The following is a 23,080-nucleotide window of genomic DNA, read 5'->3' on the forward strand; positions in this document are numbered from 1 at the left end:
TTTCATCTGTCTTTATGCTCTGTGTTCAAATCCCATTAAGGTTGAGTTTGCCTTTTATCCTTTCAGGGTTGATAAATTAAGTACCAGTTGCATACTGGGGTCAATCTAACCCACTGGCGCCCTATCCCAAAATGTCATGCTTTGTGGCTATAGTAGAAAGGATTATTATTATCATTATTATTATTATTATCTAAGGCAGTGAGCTGGCAGAATTGTTAGCATGCCAGGTAAGAGGCTTAGTAGCATTTTGTCTGGCTTTACATTCTTAGTTCAAATTCTGTTGAGGTCAACTTTGTCTTTCATCCTTTCAGGGTCGATGAAATAAGTACCAGTTATGTAATGGGGTTGACACAATCAACTAGTCCCCACCCCAAAATTTCAGGCCTTGTGCCTTTAGTAGAAAGGATTATTACAAGATTAAGCTTGGCTGTGTGGTTAAAAAATCTTTGCTTCCCAACCACATGGTTTTAGGCCAACCAAAATCTTGTGAGTGGATTTGGTAGATAGAAACTGAAAAGTCCATTGTATATAGATGCAGGAGTGGCTGTGTGGTAAGAAGCTTGCTTCCCAACTACATGGTTCTAGGTTCAGCCTCACTGCATGGCACTTTGGACAAATGTCTTCCAGTATAGCTTGTGAGTGGATTTGGTAGGCAGAAACTGGAAGAAGCCCATCGTATATATATATATATATATATATATATATATGTATGTATATATTTCGTGTGTTTGTGTTTGTGTGTGTGTGTGTCAGTGTTTGCTCCCCCCTATTTCTTTATTGCCCACAAAGGGATTAAGTCAATTACATCGACCCCAGCGGGTAACTGGTACTTAATTTATTGACCCCGAAAGGATGAAAAGCAAAGTCAACCTCAGCGGAATTTGATCTCAGAATGTATGTATATGTGTGTTTGTGTGTTAGTGTTTGTCCCCCTGCCATCACTTGACAGCTGATGCTGGTATGTTTATGTCCTCATAACTTTGCAGTTCAGCAAAAAAGACCAATAGAACACATACTAGGCTTACAAAGAATAAGTCCTGGGTTGATTTCAACTAACAACCTTTAAGGCAGTGCTCCAGCATGGTTGCAGTCAAATGATTGAAACAAGTAGAAGAATAAAAGAATGTGTGTGTGTGTGTGTTTCCTTGTCTTGGACATCACATAATAATTGTATGTGTGTGTCACCATCAAAGAAATGCTATCCTTCATTTCCACTCTTTATTGAAAACATGTCCAGCCATAGGGTAATATTGCCTGGTAAATAGGTGAGGGTTAGCAACAGGAAAGGCACCTAACTATAGAAAATCTATCTCAGCAAATTCTGTCTGGGCTATGCAAGCATGACGACAATGATGATAATGAAAATGATAACTTCTCGATGTCTTCTATATCTACTGGAGTCTATTCATTAGATGTTTTTCCCACAATCCATTTTTCCTTTCTAAGTTCCAACTAAAACCACTGGGACCGTTTCTCACCCAAAGAACAATTACCATTATGTGATGCTCTGCATCTCTAAATGATCTTTCATGTCAGTACACCTCCGTCTCAAGTTTTGCTTTAACAAAAGTAATCTTATTCTTTGCCTTCTCACTTTTTTATATGTCTGTGTGTTTCTTTGTGTGTATATTTAGGCATGCATGTGTGTGCATGTTTGCGTATAACTTCTGCTGATGTATGTCATAGACAGATGTAAGTATTGATGTGAAAAAAAACAAAACAAAACAAAAAACTAGTTCTCTTTAAAAGTTTTATTGGAATATTCATTCTGCAGTGAGTTACAAACACTTCCTTGTCCTGTAAGTGGTTCATGGTTATAGTAACCGGCAACGTTGTTTCAATGCAATATAATTAAATTCATGAAATCCTTAAAAAGAAGCAAAACATCAATAACTATACAGAGTGATTTCATTTGTCTGCCATTTTCTTACTAGCCATTATCATCATCATCATTACTATTATCATACTTCCGGTTGGAAGGGGAGAACGTCGGTGTAAGCTTGATAAGTATTTTTGTTAATAGGCGATTGGAACACCATCTTGGATGCACGTGGAGGAAGTGATAGGAAAGCTGGGTACGCAAGCCTCACAAATCTGCTCAGTCATTTCCAACTGGCTGACAGGTTCAGACTGGATTACCTGAATGCTCCTGTGTGGACATGGGCAAACAGCGTCTGGTCATCCAGATCTTATCTAGACAGGATATTTTGTAGGCCAGCAGATAGGGATAGCGTAAATTGTCCACAATTCGAACTTGTCAGCTATACAGACCACAAATTTGTGATCTGTATGGTTAAACTAAATAGGCTTCATAGGCAGGGCCCGAGATACTGAAAGCTGAACATGTCCCTCCTGGCACAAAAACTGAATGCATCCCTCCTGGGATAGAAGCTGAACATGTCCCTCCTGATGCGTCAAGCTTTCAGAGACTGACTTACTATGGTGGGTAGCCCTAAAATGGGAGATTAGAGTAGAAGCTGTAAAATTTAGCAGAGAACTAGTGATAGAGAAGACTAGAGTAGAGGGAGACCTAGTCAGAAAATTAGAAGAGGCACTCAATAGAGGCGTAGCAACTGACGTGCTGGCAGCAAGATTGGTTCTCAACCAATTCTTCAACACCAAGTATGAAGGCTGCAATATCAGAGCTAGGGCACATGCTCTAAAACAGGAGGGAATGCAAGCTGTTTGATGGGCCTGGGTGGCTGAGGTACAACGTGGTAATAAAACTACAATTCGGTCTTTGAGGAGTCAGGATGGGCACATGTTACAAGAGTCCAAGCAGATTTGTGTGTAATTTCTGCAGGACCTTGCTGAACTGTATGGAGTGCATGGTGTTCTGGAGGTGGAGGTGAACTTCACTTTCTACTTTGATGGTCTGCCACAGCTTTCAGTCGAGGATGTGGAGTCCTGCAAAATGCTGATAACTGTTCAAGACATACATGATTTGTTGGTTAGTTGCACGAGGAAGAAGTCCCCAGGATTGGATGGTCTGCACTTTGAGCTTTATATTCATATGCCAGACTTGTTTGGTGAGCTTTTGTAGGGTGTCTACCACAAGTTCTGCAGGAATGGGTGTGCAGTCAGATGGGCTTGTCCGAGCAATGAAACCATTCTGCATGTTCTTGTACAGTGTCCATGCATTGTTGACTTGTGGAGCTTTGTTGAACAGTTATTGTCATGTGAAGGACGGATCCAGTTATCTGAGTCCATAGTGAAGATTGCCCCACTTCCTTTCTTTGGCCAGGAAGGACAGACATTTTTTCTCTGTCTGGTGGCTATGGCGAAACTGGTTGTATGGTGGACGCAATTGAAAGGGTTGAAGACAGGTACCTTCTTCTTCAGTCAACACCTCATTGACTTTTTCAGGTTCCACCTAAAAAGGAAAGGCTGGAGAGGGAGGTACTGTCATCTGGTAAGTTTGTTGAAAGGTGGGTGAATGTTGCAAGAACGGCCTATGTGAATGAATCTACTCTAAGTGTGCACCTATAAGCTTGATGGAATGAGGAGGCCAGGGTGTCTACCTGAGGTTCCTTTGGTGTTAGAGGATTCGAAGTGTGTGAGGTTCCTTTGCTCACCTTTGTTGTTTTAATCTCCTTCTTAATTGTGTTTTCCTTTTTGCTGTTTACATATTTAATCCCACTCTCCCTTGTCTGTGCATCATCCTTTGTGTTTTGCATTTGGCCCTAGTGGAAAATAAAGAAAGTATTATTATTATTATTCAGTAAGTTTATTTTTATAGCGTGCTTTCACTTCACTACCAAGCGCAGCTCTGTGTGCCTTGGGTATGTACTGTGATTTGTTGTGATGCTCTGATGGTTATTGTATGGAAAGTGTTCTGCGTAGGATGTGTGCAGTGCCTAGTAGTGCAATTTTCTGTATGTTATGTGTTTGTAAGTCCTGGTGTTTTTGTTATGTATTTGTCTGAATATTTTTTTATCATGCCTAATGCACCTACTATGATAGGAATTGTTTCTGTTTTTAGATTCCACATTCTAGTTACCTCTATTTCCAGGTTTTTGTATTTTGAAAATTTCTCCATTTCTTTTAGAGACACGTTGTCATCTGCTGGTATTAATACATCAATTAGAAAGCATTTTTTTTCTTCATGATCTCTGACAGCTATATCCGGCCTATTGGCCTTAATTTCTCTATCTGTGTGTATTGGCATATCCCAGAGTATGGTTGCTTTCTCGTTTTCTGTGACCTTTTCTGGTGTGTGCCTATACCATCTTTTTTCTGTTGTTATTCCATAATGTTGGCAAAGCTTCCAGTGTATGTAAGTCCCAACTCTGTCGTGTCTGTGAATATATTCCTTCTTAGCCAGGACTGGGCAGCCAGAGATAATATGATTTATTGTTTCTTGTCCATCTCCACATATTCTGCAGTTACTTGTTATATTTCTTTTCATTACATGTTTTTGGTAATTTCTGGTGGGGAGGCTTTGGTCTTGTGCTGCAATTAAAAATCCCTCTGTCTCTGCTTTGAGTCCTGAGCTTCTCAACCATTGCTATTATTATTTTTATTATTACTATTAAGGCAGTGAGCTGGTGGAATCGTTAGCATGCTGGGCAAAATGCTTAACAGTATTTTGTCTGTCTTTATGTTCTGGGTTCAAATTCCATCAGGGTTGACTTCACCTTTCATTCTTTCGAGGTTGATAAATTAAGTACCAGTTGAGTACTGGGGTCAATAAACTATTCCCCTACCTCAAATTTCAGGCCTTGTGCCTGTAGTAGAAAGGATTATTATTATTATGAAGACAGTGAGCTGGTAGAAACATTAGCACACCAGGCAAAATGCTTAGAGGCATTTCATTTGTCTTTGTGTTCTGAGTTCAAATTCTGCTGAGGTCAGTTTTGCTTGTCATCCTTTTAAGGGTGATAGAATAAGTATCAGTTGAGTACTGGGATTGATGTCATTGATTTACCCCTGTCCTGAAGTTGCTGTCCTTGTGCCAAAATTTGAAATCATTTTTAATCTTAATTTTAAGGTGGCGAGCTGGCAGGCCAGGCTTTGCAGTATTTCATCTACTTTACAGAGCAGAGATCAAATTCTGCCAAGGTTGACTTCACCATTCATATTTTTCGGGTCAATGAAATAAATACCAGTCAGGTTCTGGGGTCAATGGAATCAACCAGCTCCCTCTCCCAAAATTTCAGGCCTTTTACCTAAATTAGAAAGGTTTATCATTATTCTTTTCTACTCTAGACACAAGACCTGAAATTTTTGGTGAGGAGGGCAGTCGATTAGATTGACCCCAGTACACAACTGGTACTTAATTTATCGACCCTGAAAGAAAGAAAGGCAAAGTCGACCTTGGCGGAATTTGAACTCAGAATGTAAAGACAGATGAAATACCGCGAAGCATTTCACCCAGCATGCAAACGTGTCTGCCAGCTCACTATTTTAGGTTTATTATTATTACTATAGTAATAATAATAATAATATTCCTTTAAAAATAAAGGTTTCTGGAAATTCTATCCACCTATAAGAGAACTATGTATTATGCATATATAAGCTGGGTTTCAACTAATCTGTTAGTTGTATTATCAATACCAGATCAACAAATGGTGCTGACTTTACTAAAAGAGCTCTGGCCTTTTACATTCTGAATTCTTGTAAAGATCAACATTTTCATCTGTTTTAGATTCATAAAATAAATACCAGCTAATATATTCAATGGGCTATGTAGTCTTTTGCAGCAAAAATTAACCTTGCGCTTATTCTAAAAAAAAAAATAATAAATAAATAAATAGAGAGAAGAATATTTACAGAAAATACATTCTAAAACCAAATAACATAAAAGAAAACACAGAATAAAATGTAAATGAAAAAGAAAATAAAATTGAAATAAAATATTTCCTTCTGAATTTAAAGAGTTTTCTGGTTTTCTTTTAGTCTCTTTTCAGTTTTCTTTGGCAAAATAAAACTTTCAGAGTTGAAGAATTATTTTCTAAATCTACATTGAAAGGAAGGATGGGGAAAGGGGTGGAATAAAGATTATATATACATGCATGCAAATTCAGATTGGCAGATAGACAGATAGAAAATACTAGGCAAGGAATAATAATGACAGACAGACGCAGAGATAAGTGTATCTTATCAACCAATAAATGAATACATACAGAGAAGAACACACACACACAAGCACACACACATACAAATACACACACACAAATACACACACACACACACACACAAGCACACACACAAATTAAAAGAAAATAAACAATCAGATGGTTTTGCTGCATGAAGAAATATTTGGTTGCCCTGTTGCTACTGTAGTAGATGGTATTTGTTGTTGATGTTGTAGTTGTTGTTGTTATTGCTGTTGCTACTGTTGTAGTTGTTCAGCTAGTCGTTACCACTTGCATTGATCGAAACTCACCAAAGCCTTTTTTTTCCTTTCTTTCTTCTACTTTAATTTGCTTATTTTTCATGGTAAACAAAGCCAGACACATGTACACGCACACAGAAACACACACACACACACACACACACCCATGCACGCAGTTTACTAGAAGCTTCTTCAACTAAGTTCCAAAATATAATAAAATATAAAAAATAAACCCAAAACCTGATGCAAAACCTCAAAACCATATCAGAATAACTAGCTAAATAAACTTGTGTTCATCTATGGGCTTTTGTTGTTGTTGTTGCTTTCTTACAGAATATATTTGTGTATGGTGGTGGTGGCCATGTGGAGTGGTGTGTGCATAGTGGCTAGCAGAGTGGTATAGTCATGGGAAGCAATTATAATGCCACGCACAAGATTTATAATACACACGTATATGTGTGCGTCGTGCATGTGTGCAAATATCTAAAGTTTCAGTTCTGAGAAGTAATCCTATATCCCATTTTTGGTTTTTCTTTTATTCTGTTGCACCAGTTTCCACCTCGTCTTTTGACAGGCATGCATAGAAATTAACAATTGTTATTTGCAAGGGATTTTTATTGGGTCAAGTGAATCCAAACACCTATTTTCAGTGACATTAGTAACAACAAAAACTATAATTATATGAGTCTGTGTGTGTATACATGCGTATATATATATATATATATATATAGATATAGATATAAAAGCTATGAGTCACTGATGAGGATAAAGGTGGTCTACATCAAAATCCAAAATCCTCGATCTGACTATATACAGGAGTTGGACAAAATAATGGAAACACCTTAAAATTTCAAACAAATTTATTTTAATATGGAGTAGGACCGCCTTTGGCAATGATTACAGCTTCAATTCTACAAGGTATGGACTCATACAAAGTTTGAATTGTTTCCAAAGGAATATTTGTCCATTCTTCAGCTAAAACAGTCTCCAGTTCTTGTAGTGATGATGGTGAAGAATATTGACTCCTTACTTGTTTTTCTAAAATGTACCATAAATGTTCAATAATATTGAGATCTGGGAACTGTGGTGGCCAGATAAGATGTTCAACCTCACTAGAATGTTCCTTGTGCCATTCAGTAACAACTTTAGCTATGTGAATTGGTGCATTATCATCATGAAAGATTGCATTACCCTCCGGGAACAGTTCCGCATCCATAAGATGAATTTGATCAGATAAAATGTTTAAATAGTCTTGTCTATTAACTGTGCCACGAAGGGAAACTATTGGGTCGGTGGATTTCCAAGGTACAGTCCCGCCCTCCCCGATCATCACAGATCCTCCTTCATGTTTAACAGTTGGAAGAAGGCAGTCTGGGTCAAATGCTTCTTTTGGCTGTCTCCACATGTATACTCAGCCGGTGGTCAGAAATAGGGTAAAGAATGACTTGTCTGAGAAAATAACATTCTTCCACTGTTCTAGGGACCAATTCTGTGGGTTTTTACTCCACACTAAATGCTTTGCAATGTTTGTTTTTGAAAATAGTGGTTTTCTGATTGCAGCCCTCCCATGAAATCTAGCTTTGTGCAGTTCCTGGCGAACAGTTTTTGTGGAAACTAGGTTCTCAAAGTGGTCATTAAGCTCTGCAGTAATTTTGGAAGCTCTACTTTTGTGATCCTTTCTAACAATTCCCATAAGAGTCCAACGGTCCCTATCTGAAAGTTTTGGTTTTCTTCTGGAGTTTTGTTTCGACAAGGAGGTTTTCCCCTCTTTTTCAAAGGCTGTCATTACTTTCAAGACACTACTTCTTGATACACCAAACATTTCGGCTGTTTTCATTATGCTAGCGCTTACCAAACGAGAGCACCAACAATTTGACCTCTTTGAAAGTCAGAAAGATCTGTCATTTTAATGAATATTAATTAGCTTTTTCTGATGATATCTGAAAAGAAACAGCAATTTTAGCAAAACATATTAAGCAACACTAATAATAAATCAAAAAACATAAAAATAAACAAGTTTTTGATGCTTGAAATTTTAAGGTGTTTCCATTATTTTGTCCAACCCCTGTATATATACATGTGTGTATATATATGTATATGTGTGTGTGTGTGTATATATATGTATATATATATATATATTTATATATACACACAGGTGCAGGAGTGGCTGTGTGTTAAGGAGCTTGCTTCCCAACCACGTGATTCCAGGTTCAGTCCGACTGCATGGCACCTTGGGCAAGTGTCTTCTACTATAGCCTCAGGCAGACCAAAGCCTTATGAGTGGATTCAGTAGATGGAAACTGAAAGAAGCCTGTTGTATATATTTATATGTATATATTCATGTGTTTGTGCCCCACTATCACTTGATAACCAATGCTGGTGTGTTTATGTCCCATTAACTTAGCAATTTGGCAAAAGAAACCGATAGAATAAGTACTAGGCTTACAAAGATTAAAAGAATATATATATATATATATATATATATATATATTACTCATTTTTTTTTTACTTGTTTCAGTCATCTGACTGTTGCCATGCTGCAGCTCCGCCTTTAGTCGAGCAAATCGACCTCAGGACTTATTCTTTGTAAGCCTAGTCCTTATTCTATTGTACTCTTTTGCCAAACCGCTAAGTTACGGAGACATAAACACTCCAGCATCAGTTGTCAAGCGATGCTAGAGGACAAACAGACACACAAACATATACACGCACACACATATATACATATACATATATAGATCGGGCTTCTTTCAATTTCCATCTACCAAATCCACTCACAAGGCTTTGGTCGGCCTGAGGCTATAGCAAAAGACACTTACCCAAGGTGTCATGCAGTGGGACTGGACCCGAAAGCATTTGGTTCACAAGCAAGCTAAATAACATTAATCAAAGGACACATTAAAGTGTTGTATACAGTTGAATTTGTTATTTTCAGTGTAAACATTTTTTTGTTGGTCCAAATGAGGGTTTTAACTCTTATTTCTAGTGGGTAGACACTTTGCGTCCTTTGAGTAATGTTATTTTAATTCTATAGCTATATAATGCTGATTTAGGCCTGCCACCACCTATATTAATATTGTTATTATAAACTATTTGTATTGCCTTCGATAATCATAGCAATGTAAATATCTATACAAATATTTGCTTCTGAATATTTTAGCTGGTGATATATATATATATATATATATATATATATATTACTCATTTTTTTTTTACTTGTTTCAGTCATCTGACTGTTGCCATGCTGCAGCTCCGCCTTTAGTCGAGCAAATCGACCTCAGGACTTATTCTTTGTAAGCCTAGTCCTTATTCTATTGTACTCTTTTGCCAAACCGCTAAGTTACGGAGACATAAACACTCCAGCATCAGTTGTCAAGCGATGCTAGAGGACAAACAGACACACAAACATATACACGCACACACATATATACATATACATATATAGATCGGGCTTCTTTCAATTTCCATCTACCAAATCCACTCACAAGGCTTTGGTCGGCCTGAGGCTATAGCAAAAGACACTTACCCAAGGTGTCATGCAGTGGGACTGGACCCGAAAGCATTTGGTTCACAAGCAAGCTAAATAACATTAATCAAAGGACACATTAAAGTGTTTGTATACAGTTGAATTTGTTATTTTCAGTGTAAACATTTTTTTGTTGGTCCAAATGAGGGTTTTAACTCTTATTTCTAGTGGGTAGACACTTTGCGTCCTTTGAGTAATGTTATTTTAATTCTATAGCTATATAATGCTGATTTAGGCCTGCCACCACCTATATTAATATTGTTATTATAAACTATTTGTATTGCCTTCGATAATCATAGCAATGTAAATATCTATACAAATATTTGCTTCTGAATATTTTAGCTGGTGATATATATATATATATATATATATATATATATATATATAGAAAATAGTAAAAAGTGAAAAAACTACAGAAGGCTTAAAGGTTAAAAAATATATATATTTGCGTCAATATGTCTGAAGAATATTAAAAAATTTTTTTTGTTACCATGACATAGTTTAGAAGAAAGACTGGTTTCGCGTTTAGCTTTTCAAATTTCTTACGATGTTATGTTTATGTTGAATAGAGTTATCGTTATGTTTATGTTTAAAAGAGTTCTAAATAAGGGGAGGTAATGAGTGATTTCTTCCGGTGTAAGGGAGATAATCGCTTAAAATTTTTTTCCTTTCCCTTGGTGTGAATTTCTCTGTATCAGTATGTTGGCATGGTTAAGTCTGGGCTTGTACTTTTCAATGAAGAATGTTTCCTTGTTTAGTCTAATTTGTGTTGATGATCCGATAGCACATTGGTAAAATGGAAAGATTAAAAATTGTGGTAGTAGTTGCTTTGCGCATTTTTCAATGTGCTCACTAAAAGGTATCATTCTGTATTCTGGAAATGCAATCTGTTGTCGATGCAGTGTGCATCTATGTCTGAGTGATAGTCCCGTGGATCCCACGTAGTCTTGGTGGCAGCCCGAGCATTTTATGACATAAATTATGTTTTCAGAGGCACAAGTAAAGTTAGATTTGATCTTGAATTTCTGTCCCTCTTTAAAGAAGAATTCTGATCCTTCCAATAGGTTAGGACATGTTGCACAGTTCGATCTACCACATTTTTTTACTTTTGCATCCGTAATTTCAGAAAACAATTTTGCCTTTGTGAGAATCTTTTTAAGTGATTTAGGTTGTTTGTAGCTTTTAATCATTTGGTGTATGTTTAGAATTTCCTTTAATTTGGGGTCCTTATGAAGTATTGGTAAATTCTGGGTGATGATGGTGAAGGGTTCTTTGTTTCTGGGGTTGTATGTGGATATGTAAGGTAGTATTTTCGGGAAGGTGTGTTGTTGTGTTGAACTTTTCTTAAAGTTTCTATGTTGATTTCTGTTGCACGTCTGATCCCATCCTCTATGAGTTGAGCTGGGTAATGTCTGTCAATTAGGGTGTTTTTGAGTTCTTGCAGTCTAAAGTTCCTGGTATTTTGTTCTGACACTATTGTGCATATCCTTCTTGCAAGGTTGAAGGGGATGTTTGTTTTAGTGTGTCTTGGGTGGCATGAATTAAAAAGAAGGTATTGTTTGGCGTCTGTGGCTTTGTAAATATGTCTGTTTCTATTTAAGGTTATTTTTTTAATTAGTATATCCAAGAACGGGAGCTCCTTTTGGTTGTATTCCATTGTGAACTGTATATTTGGGTTTATGCTGTTCAATAGGTTTTAAATTTTAGGAGTTTATCTGTGTTTTCATTCCAGAGTATAAAACAATCGTCTAAGAATCATTTCCAATTCTCTTTTATGTATTGAGAAAGAGGATTTCCAAAGATTGATAAAGATTCCTGGTAAATGATTATTTCCATGTAGTCCATTGTTAGGTTCGCAATGACTGGTGCTGCCCTTGTACCCATAGCAATTCCGGATTTTTGACGGTAAAATGTATTGTCAAACATGAAGTGGTTATTATGTAGGATGAATTCAATTGATTTAGTAATGAATTCTTTACTGATCCTTTTGGGTATTTCTTCCGGAAAAAATTTTTAAGCGATTATCTCCCTTACACCGGAAGAAATCACTCATTACCTCCCCTTTTTAGAACTCTTTTAAACATAAACATAACGATAACTCTATTCAACATAAACATAACGTCGTAAGAAATTTGAAAAGCTAAACGCGAAACCGGTCTTTCTTCTAAACTATGTCATTGTAAGAAAAAAAATTTTTTAATATTCTTCAGACATATTGACGCAAATATATATATTTTTTAACCTTTAAGCCTTCTATAGTTTTTTCACTTTTTACTATTTTCTATATATTCAACCACGTGCTTTCAGAAACCAACTTTCTTATCTATCTATCTATCTATATATATATATATATATCAGTCAGTTGTTCATCTTTTTTTATGCCTGCTTATGCCATACTGGTGCTGGTTGTATGGGTCAATTTCAGTACACACTCTCCACATATCAAATTCCTTTGTTCAGTACTGTCTTAAGACATGGACCCACTAGGCACTTGCCTATGGTCCCATAGGTCTAGGAATTCAATTGTCCTGCTGTCAATAAATAAATACTATAGAGCCCAGTGCCTTGATTTGCCTGGGGCCCTATAATACTTCCGACCCAACCCTGCCTTTGTCATCTTGTGAGGCTACTTTGGCATAGGTCTTTTACTTCTACAGGTACTTTCCCCCTTATAAATTTTTTAAGCAACTGTCATTCTTCATTTACATCACATATATAAATATATATAAATATATATATATATATATATATATTTTTTCCTTGTTAACAATTAACATGGTAGCAAGAAATCACATAAGTAAAAAGGTTGGTGGTCCAAATGATGGTTTTTAACTCTTATTTCTAGCGGGTAGACACTGTGTGTCCTTTTATTAATGTAATTTTAATTCTATATCTATATAATGCTGATTTAGGCCTGCAACCACCTATGTTAATATTAATCACTATAGATATCCATCATTTTCTGTTAAAATGTCTTATTGACGAGTTTCATTTCTTCATTTCCCTGAAGAGAAGATTACATTGTTTTACACCATTTTATTCCGTTGGAATAATACCAGTGATATCATCGAAACATGTGTCGGAAGTAAAAGAATTTGAATGGCACCTGCGTTCCACTCCATATATATATAATATATATAATATATATATATATATATATATTTTTTCCTTGTTAACAATTAACATGGTAGCAAGAAATCACATAAGTAAAAAGGTTGGTGGTCCAAATGATGGTTTTTAACTCTTATTTCTAGCGGGTAGACACTGTGTGTCCTTTTATTAATGTAATTTTAATTCTATATCTATATAATGCTGATTTAGGCCTGCAACCACCTATGTTAATATTAATCACTATAGATATCCATCATTTTCTGTTAAAATGTCTTATTGACGAGTTTCATTTCTTCATTTCCCTGAAGAGAAGATTACATTGTTTTACACCATTTTATCCGTTGGAATAATACCAGTGATATCATCGAAACATGTGTCGGAAGTAAAAGAATTTGAATGGCACCTGCGTTCCACTCCATATATATATATATATATATATATATATATATGTATATATATATATATATATTTAAACACATAAGAGATCGCCATAATAGAGCAGTTAAACTCCAAACCACTAATAGTTGTAATTCTGAAATGGAAAGAGAAATAAAAACGTTTACCCTATCTTTCCTGGACTATGCATAGTTCTGGCAATCTTTTGTAAATAAAATAAAATTATTTTAATTTACGATTGGCATTGCCATCTTCAGCAGGAAGCCAAGGCTAGCATATAGGCACGAGGTGATAAGGACCATGCCTCAAGTCTATATGCTATAACTTTTCAAAATCCACCATGCTCGCACGGTTTTTCAGCAGTAAATATAACTGCCGATTTAATTTCAAAATTAGCTAAAAAGTCCTTTTATCATTAATTAATAATTTTAGGGTAGCAAAAAAATTATTAATTAATGATAAAAGGACTTTTTGGCTAATTTTGAAATTAAATCGGCAGTTATATTTACTGCTGAAAAACCGTGCGAGCATGGTGGATTTTGAAAAGTTATAGCATATAGACTTGAGGCATGGTCCTTATCATCTCGTGCCTATATGCTAGCCTTGGCTTCCTGCTGAAGATGGCAATGCCAATCGTAAATTAAAATAATTTTATTTTATTTACAAAAGATTGCCAGAACTATGCATAGTCCAGAAAAGATAGGGTAAACGTTTTTATTTCTCTTTCCATTTCAGAATTACAACTATTAGTGGTTTGGAGTTTAACTGCTCTTTCTAGTGAGTCAGATGTCCTATTATGGCCATCTCTTATGTGTTTAAATGTATATTATATAGTCTATTGACTATTTTTTCCTTCTCACTAGACCACTGGTAGCGGAGAATTTTTCTAGAATTATTTTGCTACCCTAAAATTATTAATATATATATATAATATATATATATAATATATATATATATATATATATATATATAATATATATATGATGGCAATCCCTCAAGGTCGAGGATGATGGTCTATGCGCAAATTTACTGGTGAGTCTGTAGGTGACCGATAAGACCAATTCTTGCTTGAAAAGATCGGAAGGAAGAGTCGCACGTGATTGTTGTTGGCGCTCCTTCCGTCGTCGTCTTTTCTCCTTCAGCTCTGCAGACCTTTTCGAGTCGAAAGTCGCCGTTCCCTCATGGATGATGGTTTTCCAGAGTGGTCTGTTTTTTGCCGTTTCCTCCCAGTTAGTGAAGTCGATGTCACACTTTTTGAGGTTCGATTTCAGGGAGTCCTTGTAGCGCTTCTTCTGGCCTCCTTTTGTATGCTTGCCGTCTTTGAGTTGGGAATAGAAAATCTGTTTGGGAAGTCGTTCGTCAGTCATTCTAACCACGTGGCCGCTCCATCTTAGTTGGCCTTTGATGACATAGGCTTCGATGCTGGTCATTTTTGCTTCTTGTAGCACGCTGACGTTAGTTCTTCTGTCTTCCCAGCTGATGTTAAAGATCTTCTGAAGACAGCGTTGGTGAAATTTCTCGAGCGTTTTCAGGTGGTGACTATACGGGGTCCAGGTTTCGGATGCGTAAAGGAGGGTTGGAATAATGATTGCCCTGTACACCATGAGTTTGGTTTCGGTTCGATGTCCCGATCAGCAAAAACTCTTGTTCAAAGCTTGCCAAAAGCTGTTCCTGCACACCTCAGACGGTGTTGGATTTCATCGTTGAGGCCTACCTTTGCTGACAGATGGCTCCCAAGGTAGCAGGAATGGTTCACATTTTCCAGTGGAATTCCTTCGAGTTGAATCGATGGCGGGTTGTCAACACGGGCATTGGGAGGAGGTTGGTAGAGTAAGTGAGTCTTCTTGATGTTGATGATCAGTCCAAGTTTAGTATATGCATGATGAAAAGCATTTAGGATCTGTTGGAGGTGATCCTCTCTGTAAGCTGCTACACTGTTGTCGTTGGCATATTGGAACTCTAGCAAGCTTCGCGCCATTGTCTTTGACGTACTTTTGAGGCTAGCGAGGTTGAAAAGCTTGCCGTCCATTCTGCACGAGATCTCGATGCCAAGTGGAAGGTCATCTCGTATGATGTGCAACACTGTCGCGATAAAGATGGTAAAGAGAGTTGGCGCTATCACACAGCCTTACTTCACTCCGGAGGTGACTTTAAAGGGCTCAGAACTGCCTCCGTCGGTCTGGACTCTGGCGTGCATATTGTCGTGGAGGAGTTTGAGGATCCAGATGAACTTATCTGGGCATCCATACTGGGCTAGAATATCCCAGAGGAGCTCTCGCGAGACACGATCAAAGGCTTTGGATAGGTTGATAAAGGCCAAATAGAGCAGTTGGTGTTGCTCACGACAGTTCAAAGGACAACCCGTACCCTGAAGAACCAGTGGTGGAGACACACATCTCATGAAATCCAGCAGCTAGCAGATGTAAACGACACCAGAGGGTTCTTCAAAGCCACAAAAGAAATATACGGACCTTCCACACATGGACAGGCTCCTCTGAAGAGTACAGACGGAGCGACCATCCTGAAAAGCAACACCGAAATAGGAGACAGATGGAGAGAACATTTCAATGACCTCCTCAATCACAAGGCTACCATCGACAAAAGCATACTTGACATGATTCCTAACGAGGCCGAAGATTACTCTCTCGCTCGAATTCCATCCCTCGAAGAGGTCAAAATTGCTATCACAGCGATGAAGAACAACAAAGCCGCAGGTCCTGATGGAATCCCAGCTGAGATCTACAAACTGGGAGGTGATTTTGTCCAACACCAGCTCCACCAACTCTTGGTCAAAATCTGGACAAATGAAGTTGTACCATCCGACTTCAGGGATGCTAACATCATTACCATTTACAATCGAAAGGGCGATCGTTCTGAGTGTGGAAATTACTGGAGTATTTCCTTATTAGCAACTGCTGGGAAGATTCTTGCATGCATCCTGAACAACCGTCTCAGAACGCTGTCAGAGAGGATCCTTTCTGAGACACAGACCGGCTTTAGGCCATCACGAAGCACAACCGACATGATCTTCACGCTGCGACAGCTACAAAAAAATGTTGTGAGCAACACCAACCGCTCTATTTAAATATCTATATATATATATATATATATATATATATATATATATATATATATAATAGATATATAATAGATATATAATATATATATATATATAATAGATATATATAATATATATATATATAATAGATATATAATATATATATATATATATATAATAGATATATATATATATATATATATATATATATATATAATAGATATATATATATATATATATATATATATATATATATATATAATAGATATATAATATATATATATATATATATATATATATATATATATATATAATAGATATATATATATATATATATATATATATATATAATAGATATATATATATATATATAATATATATATTATATATAATATATATATATAATAATCTATATATAGATATATATATATATATATATATATAATATATATATATATATAATTATATATATATATATATATATATATATATAATATTATATATATATATATATATATATCTATATTATATATATATATATTATATTATATAATATATATATATATATAATATATTATATATATATAATATATAATATATATATATATATATATTAATATATATATATATATAATATATATATATATATATATATATTAATATATATAATATAATATATATATATATATATAATATAATATATCTATATATATATATATATAATATTATATATAATATATATATATATATAATATATATAATATATATAATATATATTATATATATAAAGATATATATATATATATATATATATATATATATATAATATAATAGATATATAATTATATATATATATAAAGATATATAATTATATATATATATATAATAGATATATAATATTATATATATAAAGATAATAATATATATATATATATATATATATATATATATATATATTATATATATAATAGATATAATATATATATATATATAAAGATATATAATATATATATATATATATATATATATAATTTTATTTATCGATCAGTCTCACGCCTCGTAGATATAGAATAAATGTATTTATAATTTATAGCTCTTTATCGTTCACGCTTCTCCCATAGATTAGGCAAATTTAGGTATTTTAGATACTAATAACTATTTCTCTCCCAAGGAAGGAAGAATGGCTGCCGGCCGGTTCTTGGCGGGGCACGACCCCCTTCCTCGTTCCTCTTCAATTGTCTTATATCTCTTCGATCGCCATTCGCTCCCCTCTCCGCCACCCTATATGCATATAAACCAGCGACTGTTTTAACGGCCTCACTTGAATTCAAACTGTTATCCGACTCCCTACGAAAAATACGAAATACGAAAAATGAATCCAAGCTAAGCAATCTATATTTAATTTCAACCCGTGTACCTACTTAACTATCTGCACTGATCTGATCTTTTAGTTAGCCCTGTTTTATCTCTATTAGTATTATTGTTATGACTTGTGAAATTTAGCCTCACGCCTTGTGTCCTTTTTTTATATGTACATATAATTCTATAGTTCATCTTAATTATATATCGTTGTCTCATGTCTTGTGTTAAATATATATTTAATCTAAAAGCTTGCCCCTAATTTTATTTATCGATCAGTCTCACGCTCGTAGATATAGAATAAATGTATTTATAATTTATAGCTCTTTATCGTTCACGCTTCTCCCATAGATTAGGCAAATTTAGGTATTTATAGCTACTAATAACTATTTCTCTCCTAAGAAAGGATGGCTGCCGGCCGGTTTTCGCGGTTCACCCGCCTCCCACCCCACCACCGGTACACCCCGCCCCTCCCACCCCACCACCGGTACACCCGCCCTCCCACCCCCCCACCGGTACACCCGCCCTCCCACCCCACCACCGGTACAGGAAGTCCTAATTTTCTCATCCTTGTCTCCCTTATACACTTCAAAGTCTTACGCCACCCCCACCTCCTTCCATAAAAGGTAGTGGTCAGTCATTGCAAGATATGTTTAGTGTTGTGTACGAGGTTTGAACTTAAGTTCTATTGTTTGTCTATGAATACTGCCAAACGCGAGTTCTCTTTTCAGGTCCATGACGCATTAGGACCAATACCACTTCCACCACCCACCCACCCACAGCCTCAGGGTTGCACCCTCAAAGGCAGATCTGGTGAGATAGTTGAATTGCTTGAACGGAGGTGGGTTGATATATGCTGCATTCAAGAAGTGAGGTGGAGAGGAGGTTCTGCTAGGTTCCTCACAGGCAAAGGACAGAGGTACAAGATTTTCTGGGCTGGGAATACTGACGGAGTCGGGGGTGTGGGCATGCTTATCGCCGAAAAATGGTAGATAAGGTAATCGAGGTAGTCAGAGTAAGTGACAGAATAATTAAGATTAGATTAGTGCTCCATCATAGTTTAGCAACTATTATATCGGCCTATGCCCCTCAGCCAGGGCTACTGGTGGACAGAAAGACTGTTTCTATGACACCCTACTGCAGACCACATCATTGACGAACGACAGGGACCTTCTCTTTGTGGCTGGTGACTTCAATGGGCATGTTGGACGATGTGCTGGGGGCTTCCATGGCGTGCATGGAGGCTATGGTTATGGTTCCCGCAACGAGGAGGGAACCAGGCTGCTGGAGTTCTGCGATGCGAATAGTCTTATGATTTGCAACACTAACTTCAGGAAACCGACAAGCCACCTGGTCACCTACCGATCGGGCCGGCATACTAGCCAAATCGACTACATCCTTGCCAGAAAAAGGGAAAGATGGTGCTTATAAATGCCAAAACCTTCCCAGGTGAAGAATGCACCCCACAACATAGACTGGTAGTTAGTGACTTTAGGATCAGGACTAAGAGGGCGACTAGAAGACGACCAACATGGAGAAGAAGGGTCTGGAAGCTTAAAGACCCTGTGAATGGACAGAGATTTAGAGATATGTTATTTGAAGCCTTAGACGAAATGGAAGGGAGTATAGCTACGCATGGGTAGAAGACAACTGGACGCTTCTGAGGGACAACCTGCTGAAAGCCGCTGACCAGATCTGTGGCTGGTGCAAAGTCCCCTTAAGACCCAAAATAACGTGGTGGTGGAACAATATTGTTGACAGGGCTATTAGACAAAAGAAACAGGCTTGGAAGGCCTGGAAGAACGGTGGTAGCAGGGAAGTGTATCAGTCTGCCAGAAGGGAAGCCAGGAGACGGTCTATCTAGCCAGAGGGGAGGCAGATAAGGAAAAATTTGCCAATGTCCTGCGTCGTGAGGATGAAAGACTTGAGGTATTTCGTGTTGCAAGACAGTGTGTGAGAGAGAATCGTGACGTGGTAGGAGAGAAATGTGTTCGCAAGGATGACGGTTCACTTGCGCTTAATGAGGATGCAAAGAGAGAGGCTTGGAGACGCCACTATGATAGGTTGCTGAATGAAGAAAATGAATGGGATAAAGAGAGTCTGCCGAATGTCGACCCAACAAAGGGACCAGCAATCCGAGTTAACAGTTCCTAGTAGATAAGGCAATTAGAAGCATGAAAACAGGGAAAGCCCAGGCCCATCAGGAATTACTGCAGAGATGCTCAAAATCTGGTGGTGTCGGCTGTAGCTTAGTCCACCCGTATAGTTAACCAGGTGATACACGAGGGGTCATACCCAATGACTGGTGTAGCAGCATAATAGTCAACTGCTACAAAGGTAAAGGCGACGCCCTAGAGACAAATAACTACAGGGGCATCAAGCTGCTGGATCAGGTAATGAAGGTTACGGAGAGAGGGTTATAGCCCAACTAATTAGAGAGAGAGTTAGCTTAGATGATATGCAGTTTGGGTTCGTGCCAGGGAAAAGTACTACTGATGCTATATTCCTGGTAAGACAGCTGCAGGAGAAATACCTAGCCAAAGATAAGCCCTTGTACCTGGCTTTTGTTGACTTGGAGAGAAAGCCTTTGACAGGGTCCCCCGATCCCTTATCTGGTGGTCAATGAGGAAACTAGGATAGAAGAATGGTTGGTGAGAGCTGTGCAAGCCATGTACAGAGACGCTGCTAGTAAGGTGAGGGTTGGCAACGAGTACAGTGAAGAATTCGGGTAGAGGTTGGGGTCCACCAAGGTTCAGTCCTCAGTCCCCTCCTATTTATCATAGTCCTCCAGGCAATAACGGAGGAATTAAGACAGGTTGCCCCTGGGAGCTCCCTATATGCTGATGACCTTGCTCTAATTGCTGAGTCACTATCAGAACTGGAGGAGAAGTTTCAGGTGTGGAAACAAGGATTAGAATCGAAGGGCCTTAGAATCAACCTAGCCAAAACCAAAGTCCTAATAAGTAGGAAGGTAGATCAATCACATACGCCTTCAGGTAGATGGCCTGCTCGATCTGTAAAAAAGGGTGTAGGTAGAAACTCTATAAGATGCACCAAGTGTAAGCTATGGACACATAAGAGGTGCAGCAATGTCAAAGGAAGGCTAACTAGGAAAATAGTTTTTTGTCTGTGGCAAATGCTCAGGAGCAATAAACACTGGAAATGTGCAGAGACCAACTTCTACCACGTTCCAGGGAGACAAACTAGAAGTAGTTGATAGCTTCCGCTACCTAGGGACCAAGTCAGTAGCGGGGTGGGTGTGCTGAAAGTGTAACTGCTAGAGTAAGAATAGCCTGGGCAAAGTTTAGAGAGCTCTTACCCCTGCTGGTGACAAAAGGCCTCTCGCTCAGAGTAAAAGGCAGACTGTATGATGCATGTGTACGTACAGCCATGCTACATGGTAGTGAAACATGGGCCGTGACTGCTGAGGATATGCGTAAGCTCGCAAGAAATGAAGCCAGTATGCTCCGATGGATGTGTAATGTCAGTGTCATAATCGTCAGAGTGTAAGTTCCTTGAGAGAAAAGTTGAACCTAAGAAGCGTCAGTTGTGGTGTGCAAGAGAGACGTTTGCGCTGGTATGGTCATGTGAGAGAATGGCTGAAGATAGTTGTGTGCAAAAGTGCTACACCCTAGCAGTTGAGGAACCTGTGGAAGAGGTAGACCAGGAAAACCTGGGACGAGGTGGTGAAGCACGACCTTCGAACTTTAGGTCTCACTAAGGAAATGTCTAGAGACCGAGACCTATGGAAGTATGCTGTGCGTGAGAAGACCCGGGCAAGACTAGTCAGGCCATAACCCGTGGCCCTACCTGGGACATAGTCAGTCCTGTGCATATCTTCCTTCTTGTGACACTTATGAAGACCTGTTGAGGCAAGTGAAAATCAAATCAAAACAAATCAAAATAGATGAACATCAGTGGAATTGTATTCTTTGTGGTACCAGTGCCGGTGGCACACAAGAAAACCACCCAAACGTGGCCTAGCCAGTACCGCATCGACTGGCCTCCGTGCTGTGGGCACAACAAACACATCGATCGTGGCCGTTCGCCAGCCTCATCTGGCACCTGTGCGGTGGCACATAACAAAAGACACCATCCGAAGACCCGGCGACGTAGTCAGTCCACCTGTGCATACCTTCCCTCTTATGACACTTGTGAAGACCTGTTGAGGCAAGTGTGTGACACTGTGAAGACCTGTTGAGGCAGAGCAAGTGTGTGACACTTGTGGAGACCTGTTGAGCAAGTGTGTGACATTGTGAAGACCTGTTGAGGCAGTGAAAATCAAAATCAAAATCAAACCAAATAGAATAGAAACATCAATGGAATTTGTATCTTTGTGGTTCCAGTACGGTGGCACACAAGAAAACCATCCGAACGTGGCCGTAGCCAGTACCGCATCGACTGGCCTCCGTGCTGTGGGCACAACACACACCATCCGATCGTGGCCGTTCGCCAGCCTCATCTGGCACTGTGTCGGTGGCACATAAAAAGAACCATCCGAAGACCGGCGACGTAGTCGTCCACCTGTGCATACCTTCCCTCTTATGACACTTGTGAAGACCTGTTGAGGCAAGTGTGTGACACTTGTGAAGACCTGTTGATGCAGAGAGAGAGGCAAGTGTGTGACACTTGTGGAGACCTGTTGAGGCAAGTGTGTGACACTTGTGAAGACCTGTTGAGGCAAGTGAAAATCAAATCAATCAACCAAATCAAAATAGATGAACATCAATGGAATTTGTATCTTTGTGGTTCCAGTACCGGTGGCAAACACAAGAAAACCATCCGAACGTGGCCGCAGCCAGTACCGCATCGACTGGCCTCCGTGCTGGGGCAGGCACATAAAAAACACCATCCGAAGACCGGCGAGTAGTCAGTCCACCTGTGCATACCTTCCTACTTATGACACTTGTGAAGACCTGTTGAGGCAAGTGTGTGACACCTACTTATGACACTTGTGAAGACCTGTTGAGGCAAGTGTGTGACACGTGTGTAGACCTGTTGAGGCAAGTGAAAATCAAATCAAATCAAATCAAACCAAATCAAAATAGATGAACATCAATGGAATTTGTATCTTTGTGGTACCAGTACCGTTGGCACACAAGAAAACCATCCGAACGTGGCCGTAGCCAGTACTGCATCGACTGGCCTCTGTGACGTGGGCACATAACAAACACCATCCGATCGTGGCCGTTCGCGCCAGCCTCATCTGGCACCTGTGTCGGTGGCCATAAAAACACCAACCGAAGACCCGGCAAGACTAGTCAGGCCATAACCCGGGCCCCTACTTGGGAGT

The sequence above is a fragment of the Octopus sinensis genome, linkage group LG9 (assembly GCF_006345805.1).
Source record: "Octopus sinensis linkage group LG9, ASM634580v1, whole genome shotgun sequence".
In the NCBI taxonomy this organism is placed as follows: Eukaryota; Metazoa; Mollusca; class Cephalopoda; order Octopoda; family Octopodidae; genus Octopus; species Octopus sinensis.